Genomic DNA, 11665 nt, shown 5'->3' on the forward strand with positions numbered 1-11665 from the left:
TCCAAGTGGTAAAAATTAATCCAGAATCCTTCCACTACGGCATGTCTTATGGTTATATTGTGGCGGCCCACTATTATACTCCTGAAGACCTGTTTACTGTTAGATATCGCGCTAACTCTCGCTTTTTGAGAAAATAGGCGAGATGCGCTTCGGAAGTGGAGCCCGCGGTGAGGCAACCTTGTTCCTTGTATTCTATTTTTCGCTCCACAACTGCGGGCTGCGTGTCAGATGCGCGAAAAGCGGACGCGCACTGGTGACGCGAAAAACAAAATAATAAGAAATTGGCTCTCCCGCGCCTTGTTGTTTACAGACTTTGAGTGCGACGGTAAAATTAAATCGAGTTCCTGCTGGCCACCGCCGCATCTCGCGTTGAGAAGTGTTAGTTTCGGTTACGAAGAGTGTGGACTCCACGTCGTATTTTTAATTAGCGCAAAACAAGAAATATAGGAGAGAGAAGTTCCATTAACGGAATAGTTCGAAAACATTTGCAGACGAAATAGCAAGCATGCTTACCACGTAATTTTGTATGCATCAACGTTAATATCTTTAATAATTACAGTTGAAAGTGAAATTCCGCTCGTTTGTATACCACGACGGTTTGTCACCTGCAATATATATATATATATATATATATATATATATATATATATATATATATATATATATATATATATATATATATATATATATATATATATATATTGTCACGCTGCATGAGTTCGCTGGAGCCTAGAAGAAGAGGAGGCAGAAGGGGGCACGAGCAGCGATCAGTTGTGGGGCTGACCGTCCTGTCCCTTGCGCTGCACTAAGCATATCTCACTAGTCTCACCCTGTAAATAAATCCATACCATCGTTACAGTTTTGGTGGACGTGCTGGGTACGTAACACTGGACGACCGAGCTCTACCGCCCCCTCGACGCAGTAAACGGTTGGCGGGTCTACCACCGGGAGACGTTGCCATGAATGACGCGGACAGACGTGATGATGGCCACGAAAGAATCGCACAAGAGACTGCTCGTCCAAGACAGGCGGGCTGCACTCCTTATCGGGAGCCGCGCACATTCTCGGGAAGAGAAGATGAGGACGTCGATGACTGGTTGCGGCACTATAAGAGGGTGAGCCGTCTTAATGAGTGGAGCGCCTCTGCACAACTCTCGCATGTTGTCCTGTACCTTGCCGGAACTGCACTTCTGTGGTTTGACAACAATGAGGATGTGCTGACAACTTGGGAGACCTTCGTCGACGAGATAAAGAAGTGCTTCGGTGATTCGCTCTCCAAAAAGAAAAAGGCCGAGCAGACACTTTCACGGCGAGCACAGCTACCTGGAGAGACGTGCACGACCTACATAGAAGAGATCCTGAAGCTATGTGGTATTGTGAATCCAAACATGTCGGACGAGGACAAGGTGGGACATTTGCTCAAGGGAATTGCCGAAGATGTTTATAATTTTCTTATCTCTAAGGAAGATGTCACGACGCCATCCGACTTGAGGCGTCACTGTCGTGCCTTTGAAGCTCTCAAAACACGGCGGGTACTTCCGAAGTTCGGCCGACTGGACAACGTCACGAATGTAGCAAGTGTAGACATCTCTTCCTCTGACGACCTCGCCGCTATGATACGGCGTGTTGTCAGAGACGAACTGGCTCACTTTCAAGGTGGAGATGTCAACCGCGTGTGTCACGTGTGCATTGGATGAGCGCTATCCGGAAGTACCGGTCTCCTGGTCACGACCTGCATACACCAACCGCGATGACGTCCATATGGAGGGCACCATGACACAGCCTCAAGTGACGACTTTTACGCGTCGACAGGACGTGCCGCCTCGTCGAGTGTCTTCCGAGTACGTAATGCCCAGGAGACCTGTGTCCTACAACAATGAGAACCACCGCAACCCACCTGTCTGCTTCAATTGCGGTGTTCAGGGACACATCTCGAGGTACTGCAGACGTCGTCCGCAACGCACTGCAGGACATCGTGCGTATCCGCTTCGCATGCAAGACGCCGCACCCTGGCAACCATCTGCCCCAGCTACCCCTTTTCGTCTGCCACCGCGGGAATACATGCCCAGGAATTCGTCTCCGGTGTCTGACCGCAGCCTGACTCCGCCACCAACCCGGACGCGTCGATCGCCATCACCGCGCCGCCCGCCTACACCACCCCAGCTGGGAAACTAGCTGGTGCGACCGATGGAGGTGAGGTCGCAGGACGGTCATCTTCGCAAATTCCTCCGCCTGTCGTCATGTCAAAGAACAAAGTGTGTGTTTGTATTGAGGGTGTTAGTACTGTTGCCTTAGTAGATACTGGTGCTTCCGTGTCTGTGATGTCCCTTTCTTTCAAGAATCGCCTAGGACAGAAAGTGATGTTTGCCTGGGACGGGAAGTCCACATTTCGTGGAGTTGGCGGCGAACTGTTGCGACCTGTTGGAGTCTGTTCAGTTTTGGTTACCGTGGGTGAACAGGCGTTTCGAACTGAATTCACCGTACTAGCATGCGCTACTCATGACGTTATTCTTGGCATCGACTTTTTGCGAGACTGTGGAGCGACATTAGACTGCAGAGCTGGTGAAATATCCCTGAGAACTGATATCCTACCGCATGATTGTGACGAAATGCCATCTGATCGAGTTGAGGTACTTTCCGTGTCCAGTGATGTGCTTTTGCCTGCGCAAACAGCAAAATTTGTTCCGGTTACTTTATCTCGCCCACGTGAAGGTTTGTCCTGTGGACTGATTGAGCCGGACTATTCTAACACGCTAAAGAAGAGCCTTATAGTCCCTCGTTCACTTGTCCAACTCGTAGACGTTTCTACTCACGTGTGGACGGTGAACGTGTCCTCCGAGTCCGTTATTTTACCTGCTGGGTTGAAGCTAGCGTACTTTGAAGAAGATACCGCTGTGAGTATTCGTGCAGTTGCTGTCAGTACCGACGAAACTTCGCCACTCTCTGGCCACTCGTCAAAGTTCGACGCCATGATCAACAAGTCGCTCCCCTCGACCGACCGACGCGCGCTCCACGAGCTTCTTGTGCGCTATGCTTCCGTCTTTGACTTTGCACAACCTGAGCGTCTGCCTTCACCACCGCAGTCCCGCGTGCATCACTGCATCAATACTGGGGCCGCGGCCCCCATTCGACAGAAGCCGTACCGCGTCTCTCCCACCGAGAGGAAGGTGATCGACGACCAAGTTAAGGACATGCTACAGAAAGGTGTCATACAAGAGTCCTCTAGTCCTTGGGGCAGCTCCCGTTATACTGGTCAAGAAAAAAGATGATTCGTGGCGATTCTGCGTCGACTATAGACGCCTAAACGCAGTAACGAAAAAGGATGTCTATCCGCTTCCACGAATAGACGATGCCATAGACTGCCTACATTCCGCTTCGTATTTTTCATCTGTTGACTTGCGCTCAGGCTACTGGCAAATACCTATGAACCCACAAGACAAAGAGAAGACCGCTTTTATTACGCCGGATGGCCTCTTTGAGTTTAATGTAATGCCCTTTGGCTTGTGTAATGCTCCGGCAACCTTCGAGCGATTCATGGACACGATCCTTCGCGGCCTCCGATGGGAAATATGCATGTGCTACCTTGACGACGTGGTCATTTACGGTAAGACATTCCACGAGCACAATCAACGCCTTGAAGTTGTTCTCGACTGCATCCGCCGTGCGGGACTGATTCTTAACTCGAAAAAGTGTCACTTTGGTGAGCGTCAAACGCTTGTCCTTGGTTTTCTTGTCGACAAGGAAGGTATCCGTCCCGACCCTCAGAAGCTTGCCGCCGTCCGTGAATTCGAGCAACCGAAGACAGTGAAAGACCTCCGCAGCTTCCTTGGACTGTGCTCGTATTTCCGCCGTTTCATTCAAGGACTTTTGCACGTCTAGCTCATCCACTCACGTCTCTGCTTCACAAGGACACACCCTTCGCATGGACTGCTGAGTGCGAATCTGCGTTCAGTGAGCTAAAGCTTTTACTTACCTCTGCTCCAATTTTACGCCATTTTGATCCGGAGGCACCAACTGAGCTTCACACCGATGCTAGTGGTGTGGGCATTGGAGCGGTACTTGTACAGATACACAGTGGACGCCAACAAGTTATCGCCTATGCAAGCCGTACACTCACAAAGGCGGAACGGAATTATACCGTCACCGAAATGGAATGCCTCGCGGTAGTGTTCGCCATTCAGAAGTTTCGACCATACTTGTACGGCCGTCCCTTCAGGATAGTCACCGACCACCATTCACTTTGCTGGTTGGTTGGACTACGCGACCCCACCAGCCGGTTAGCTCGCTGGTCATTACGGCTGCAAGAATACGACTTTTCCGTCACATACAAGACCGGTCGCTGTCACACCGATGCTGACTGTTTATCTAGACTTCCGTCAGCAAGTACCCGAGATGGGGAGGATGACTTGGACGAATATCTTCTCGGAATATCCACACAGTTTCCCGATGCCGCCGCCTTCAAGCGTGAACAGGAGCAAGCCCCTTCCGTAAGGATCTTCTTGATGCCGCTCGGTCAGCAGCATGGAGTTCACCTTTCACCATATCCGCAGGCTTATTGTACAAGAAGAACTATTCCGCTGAAGGGGCTCCACTCCTTCCTCGTCGTGCCCCAGAATCTTAGACCGAGATCCTTCGTGCCATGCACGATGACATCACATCAGGTCACCTAGGCTTTGCTCGGACGCTGCACCGTGTGCGTCAGCGTTTCTTCTGGCCCAAGCTCTGGAAGACAACAAAAACAGTACGTTGCCAGCTGTGCTATTTGTCAACGCCACAAACAACCAACAACACCTCACGGTGGGTGCCTTGCAGCCAATTAAGCCACCAACCTTCCCTTTGAAAAGATCGGCGTTGACTTGCTGGCCCTTCCCTAAGTCATCTGCTGGGTGTCGCTGGATTATATGTGTGTGTGGACTACCTGACGCGATATACTGAGACGGCAGCGCTCACTTCCGCTACAGCAGCTGACGTCTCATTCTTCCTGCTCCACTCTGTCATTCTTCGTCACGGTGCTCCGCGTGTTGTGATTAGTGACCGAGGACGACAGTTTACAGCGGATGTTGTTGAAGAACTATTACGCCTTTGTGGATCGGACTATCGGCATTCGTCACCTTACCACCCTCAAACAAACGGCCTGACTGAGCGCACGAATCGCACCTTGACCAACATGCTTGCCATGTATGTGTCCAATGACCACAAAAATTGGGACTCTGTTTTGCCATTTGTTCTACGTACGCATACAACACGGCGAAGCACGAAGTCACCGGGTATGCGCCTTTCTTCTTGCTCTACGCTCGCCATCCCCAAAGCTTTATCGACACGATCCTTCCCTGGTCTCCACATGAAGACTTCTGAGTAGCCCGGGACTTTATGTCATGCTGAAGAAGGCTCGTCGACTGGCTCGCCTCAGGACTATTTCGTCACCAAGATCGAGCCAAAGCTCGTTATGACGCTCGACACACGCCTGTCACATTTGCTCGTTGGAGACTTTGTTTTGCTCTGGACGCCTGTGCGGAAAAAAGGATTGTGCACGAAGTTTTTGTCCAGGTATACCGGACCATACGTCCTATTGAGACGTTGAGTGGCGTCACGTTCGTCATCGCCAAAGTGTCTCTGACAACCGGCGGTCACGTAGAACCCAAGCAGTACATGTTGCCCGCCTAAAGCATTGCCACCATCGGGCTACGTAACTCGCTCGGAGAGCTTCGTCTGCACCCAGGAAATTGTCACGCTGCATGAGTCGCTGGAGCCAAGAAGAAGAGGAAGGAGAAGGGCGCACGAGCAGCGAGCCGTTGTGGGGCTGACCGTCCTGTCCCTTGCGCTGCACCAAACATCTCTCATATTCTCAGCCTGTAAATAAATCATATACCATCGTTACAATATATATATATATATATATATATATATATATATTAATATATATAATATATATATATATATATATATATTAATATATATATATGGATATATATATATATATACATACTTATACATATACGGTGCATGACGGCAGCGGCAAAAAGCAGCCGAGACTGTCCATATAATAGCTATCGCTATAAGGTTTATTCTGACCACTGTGTAAAAAAAGTATTTTGCGTACACCGTGACTCTGACGAATTGGTGGCGCGGCGCGCATGACCGCGCTTGCGTTCCCGCGCCCGCACGTGCTTGGCGCGTCTTCCGCGATAGCGCGGACAGCACCTCTTCGTACCTGTGAGGTAGCGTACGTTCGTATCAAACGTCGCGGGGTGAAAATCGATTCGCAAAAACCGCACTCCAATATATTGCAGGCCAATGGGCCTTGGTCGGGACCAAAGAAAAATTCGTATCACCCCGAAATTCCTTAGAGCCGTGATCGTATCACCGAGGTTTTACTGTACTTGGAGTGGCCGGGCGCGGTGGCGCGCGCCCTATCTTTACAGGGATTAGCAGGCAGCCCATACCTTTGTACTTGGTGTTCTCACCTCTAGCGTTGAAGCTATACACAACACGTAGATCGCATCGCTCGGACCGCTTAACTCAACAAAACGCTACAGCGACAGCGTTTTGTTTAGTTACGCCAGGTCGGATGTTACGCCAAAACTTAGCTTTACTTCGTATAACATTCAAGTTTGTTGCATCCGCATTCATAGCTTCGCCTTAGCGGTGAAACTGTGACTTTTTTTATTTTAATTGTTATACACGCTCTGCATGGAATGTTCGAATAATTGAAAGAACTGCGTTTAACTCAGGGCAAGAAACAGTGCCAGAACTATTATTCTATAATGCAAACCTTGCAATTGTGAGCTGCGGTGCAGCTGTGCGTATAAGAATTTTTTCGTACCACCACAAAAAGTTAAAGAGAAACAAGCTGAAATAAAATAATAAATGAGACTGGTTGAGATCAAAGAGGCTGTGAATTTAGGGGGAGGGAAAAGTAATTGCGTTCTGCAGCAATATCTGCATGCATTTGGAGCTGTATTAGGGAATTTAAGAAGTAATTTCATCAACAAAGCTGTCTTTAGTAAGATATATATTACATGTTTGCTGAAAGCGCATTCTCACGTTCGCCGTTGGTGCCAGCGGGCTGTCACGCAATGAGTGAGCGTGCGCCGTCCACAAGTGCACGATTAGGTGACAAGTAAGGCAATGAGTGGGGCCATTTTGGTTCATGCCGACTTTTAGTATGCGGTGATGGAAACGATCGCAGAACAGAATTCAAATGGACACGATTTAACAAGACTAATTGCTTGGCCATGTCAACCCTTGTCTGTCTGAGCTCTTTTGTGCAATACCTTGAATCAGAGCTTCAAAAGTCAATTAGGATACTAGTTCAGTGGCCCACTGTGCGCTTGGCTGCATAAACGGAAAGCGTAGTGCGGGCACTGTCACGTACGACACATTCACATCAAAACACAGTTATGGCAGCCTATCACCTCTCACAAATGGCATGAATGTTGTGCGCTGGAAAATTGGCGTTGCCACTGAGCATTGGTGTGCCTATACTACACCATACAAGGCAGAAGTTCACCTCTCACAAATGGCATGAATGTTGTGCGCTGGAAAATAGGCGTTCCCACTGAGCATTGGTGTGCCTATACTACACCATACAAGGCAGAAGTTCAGGAGAAGATGGAGGGTTGAAGATATGAATGTTCTTGAATAGGGGGTGTCGCTGGAGCCAACGTTTCGACAAGTAGTCCTGTCTTCTTCCTGAAGAATCTTGTTCTTGAAGGACACAAGACCACTTGTGAAAACGTTGGCTCCAGTGACACCTCCTGTTCAAGAATATTCATTTCTATACTTGATTACGGTGTGCATAATGGTGTGATCCGAATAGACAATGCACCTTCAGCTGAAAATGCTGATTCTTCCATAATCTCAGTTCGTGCGCCATTAGTCGTGGCCAAACCTCCTTGGATCCGATTCCTAAAAAAAACGATGGCAGCGCTTGTTTTAAGGCGCGTTCACACTTGGCCTCGAAGAGGGCGAAAGTGGCAAACCTCACCGGAAATTCACTTGCTTTGCCGCCTAAGTGGCTGGAAAAGCAAAGGACGAGCCCGACGCGAAAGAAAAAAAAAAAAAAAAACGGTCCGAGACCGATTTCTCCGCCACGCGAAAGCGGATCGCCTTTCCGCTTCTCGGGAAGCCGTACTTTGGCTGCGCTCATAGAGTTTCATACAATAACCTAGAGGGAAAACAGGCGCTGCGATCGTTCAACCACCAAGGGAATGATGGGAAGTACAGGCTTCGGATTGGATAGCGTTAGGTAGCGAACTGTCTACAGATATTTTCTACAATTTCAGTTTTGTATTTTGCGAGGCGTGGGTAGGCGTGGGTAGTGGGGTGCGTTTTAAAGCACTCAAGCAGCACCTTTCTTGTTAAAAGAGGCTGAAGACCGCTAGATATCTTGGTTTGCTGCAACGTTGCAGCTTTACAGGTTGTATTTTACAGTTCTAGCAAAGCGTCGTGCACTCACCGCTGCGCATAAATATAGCGTCCCGTGCCATTGCAGGAGATTTTATAGAGTTAACGCTTTTCCGATAAGCGCGTCTTGCCGGAACTCGTTCAAATCGGCTGCAAAACCACGGCGAAGTAGACGCACCATCACGCTTCTCTGATTTGACTTTGCAACAAAACGAGAGATGCATTAGCGGCATACCACTTGGACAGACGCACCTGGCATCGCAGCAGACGATGCATTAAAGGGGTCATGAACCAATTTTAATATAATGACCTCAGTATAGTAGTTTACTGCCTCCCGAATCGATTGCCGCAAAAAGTTCTCGCATTCGTCAAGAAGGAGCGGAGTTACGAGGGTTTGGCGCACGCTCTGAGCGCTTTCTCTCTTTGCTAGTCCCAACGAGCGCGCTGGAAGCTGCACAGGGAGGGATGGCCGGGGGAAAGAAGTTACGTCAGAGCGCGTTGTGAAACGCGATCGCTCTCCCGCTGTGATTCGCGTGCGCGAGTGTGGCTCCCGTGTAAACGTAGCAGACTGAGGAGTGCGGTGCCGACAAGTGGCGGCACCCCGTGGCAAGAAGGGCATCTGATCTGAACGCCGCTCTCGATTTATGTCGGCTATCGGCCAATGAGGATGCTATGTGTTTTGCGACGCGGAGAAGCAGATACGCTACGTCAACCGGCAGGCGCTCCGCCCACCGATTGAGAACCGGCCTCTGTTTGAAAAGAGGGTGCCTGAAAAAACAGTAACTTCGCGCTCCGCTTGCAGCCTTTACGCGGCGCGCACGACTGCAATATTTGGCTGAGCAGTTCATAGCCGTGTCAGCTTTACGCAGCACGTGTTTTTTCAACAAGCCCAAGGGGTGCTTCATGACCCGTTTAAGTGTGTCTCACTCAATACAGTACTGTGATTTCCATAAATAGATAATGCGTACTTTCGATGGAAAAAGAAGCGTGTTTGTTTTAGGTGTTGTAAAGAAAATAATTCATTATATCGTGATCCAAGATCTAAAACACAATTGCAGAGCAATGCATACCCTAGTGGGTGAATTTGTCCAGGTTTCACTTCCATCTCACGGTCACGCAAACTTTTTGCAATATGTTTTACGTACAAAAGAATCAAGCAAGTTTTAATTGGTAATAATTTCATATCACTTTGTTTTACACTCGGCAAACAGGCGTCGCAAATCTCAAGAACCTGATCCATCCGAAGCAGATCCGAAACCTGTACTTCCCATCATTCCCATGGTGGTTGAAGCGCCGCTCAAGGAGCTCGCATAGACACTAGCGCCAGATTCCCCTCTAGGTATTATAGTATGAAACTCTATGACTGGTATAGCTTAAACCATGTGATGTAAACAACGACCGGCCACAGATTCAACGTGGCGGCCAGGCAAACTGCAAACTACCCGTGCAGCACGACAAAACAAAAGCCTCGAGAGGGACGCGTTCCTCGAGAGCCTGGTTTGGATTAAGATTGCCGAGAAGACTGGAATTCGCAGAAGGTGAAGCAGCAGCGAGTCGGCGTGCCCCAACGTATCTCGCTTTTGCACAACCGGGTGAATCCACCGCCGCCGCTGCTGGCGCGCCCGCTTATGTAGTTTCGGCTGGTTTATCTCCCGAAACAATGGGTTGAAAACGTGAAAGCTATTTCTTTTCAGTGTTTTGCATGCATTACTTCAATTCGGTAAGAAATTAAACGCCCAGGAAACGGGCAAAATAGAATGAATTCTCGAAGTGGCGAAGGCGGTGACGGCATGCAGGAGGGGCACAACAAATGTGAACATTTTCGGCGCGTGTGAACACTGTTTTCCGGCTGCTGTGGCGTTTTGCTTTCCCTTCGCTTCTCAAGTGTGAATGCACCATTACCGTTTAGGTTCGTTGGAGGATGTCGGCGGCATCCGTAAGCGTTACACCTGCGTCACGGAAGGGCTGCAAGGGCCCTGCTTAAGCTGTTATGGCACGGTTTCTGTTTAGTAGCAGTACCTGGCTCTCGCGTTGTCCCGCGCCAAGGTGTCGCCCTCCACATATTTTTCAAACACAATTACCCTTTTGAGCTTGAGTGCAACACTTGGTCTTTATGTCTTTCAATTTCTGGTGTCCAGGAAAAACTTCGCAATCGGGAGTGCTTGAACATAATTTCAGAAACAAGGGGCAGTGCATATAATGGGTAACATTTTATTTGCCATGAACTAGTCTAAAGCAAGTTCACGATGGCATGGTGCTTATATATAGTGAGCTGAATCTCGCTACCACTTGTTAGTACTGTTGAGTTGAACAGACAACTTTTAAAAAAAGTAAATGTGATTCTTCCTCTTAACCAATACTGCACTATTTGTTGAATTATTTCATCCTGACTAACATTCATTACTTTTATTTAGCTTCACGTATCGTCCTGAAGGTGGACCACATTTTGACGAAGAACAGCACCACGGCGACAGGTACAGGAAGCGAATCCATGAGGTGAGTTTCTGATTATTAGTACAAGTTTTGTGACTGCGCAAATTGTAAGTACCGCGTGCGTTGCATATTTTAAGAAAAACCTTGCAGTGGGCTAGTTGGTTAAATATATTCGACCGTTCTTACCCGAAAACATAGATAGACTAGGCACAATGAATAAAAGACCCATACTAGACAATAGAAGAAAGTAGTATTTCTTTCTTGCAGGAGCCAAATAAACGGGAAAGTGAAGTCACTGCATTGCGACGGCCAACACCACCGCTTGGAGAAAACAGAGTACATGGAACCCCAGAAATGCTATGAAGTTATGGAATGGGACATCGAGAATACATGGCACAGTCCCGTCACACTGCAGCACGAGGTTTTCTCCCCTATGATAAGAGTCTATGGCACAAACAGGACATATTTTGTCTTGGTAGATTTGACGGAAGGTGGAAGAATTGCATCAACAATGCAGTGGGATGACTTGCAATTAGAAACTCAAGTGCGAAGAAACACAAAGGTGAGGAAAACTTATTTTCACAACCTTTCGTTCGCGAGTTATTCGTAGATGTAGAAATCATTGAAGCCAAATGAAGTTTTATGGTACCACTTGCTTCTTGTTTCCTAAACTAGGTTGATTTCTCATTATAAAGACACCATTTTCGTCCTTGCTGGAAGGCTAAGCTTAGAGATTAACTGAAGTTTTGCCTTAGAAATCACATTTTATCACAATCACAATTTAAGGTACTTCGCTCACGCAAGATGCATTTCAATGAAGGTTACA

The 11665-nt window shown here is 48.3% G+C and overlaps 1 long non-coding RNA gene across 1 annotated transcript in view; it reads left to right on the forward strand.

Moving 5' to 3' along the window:
- Positions 1-11396, forward strand: part of LOC125757193 (uncharacterized) — a 58242-nt gene extending 46846 nt beyond the window's left edge. Inside the window, exons 4-5 of the long non-coding RNA XR_007415127.1 lie at positions 10821-10902; positions 11107-11396. This is a non-coding gene — a long non-coding RNA (uncharacterized LOC125757193). The remainder of the gene's footprint in view (positions 1-10820; positions 10903-11106) is intronic.
- The last annotated feature ends 269 nt before the right edge of the window (positions 11397-11665 follow it).

Source organism: Rhipicephalus sanguineus, chromosome 2 (genome assembly GCF_013339695.2).
Source record: "Rhipicephalus sanguineus isolate Rsan-2018 chromosome 2, BIME_Rsan_1.4, whole genome shotgun sequence".
NCBI classification, from domain to species: domain Eukaryota; kingdom Metazoa; phylum Arthropoda; class Arachnida; order Ixodida; family Ixodidae; genus Rhipicephalus; species Rhipicephalus sanguineus.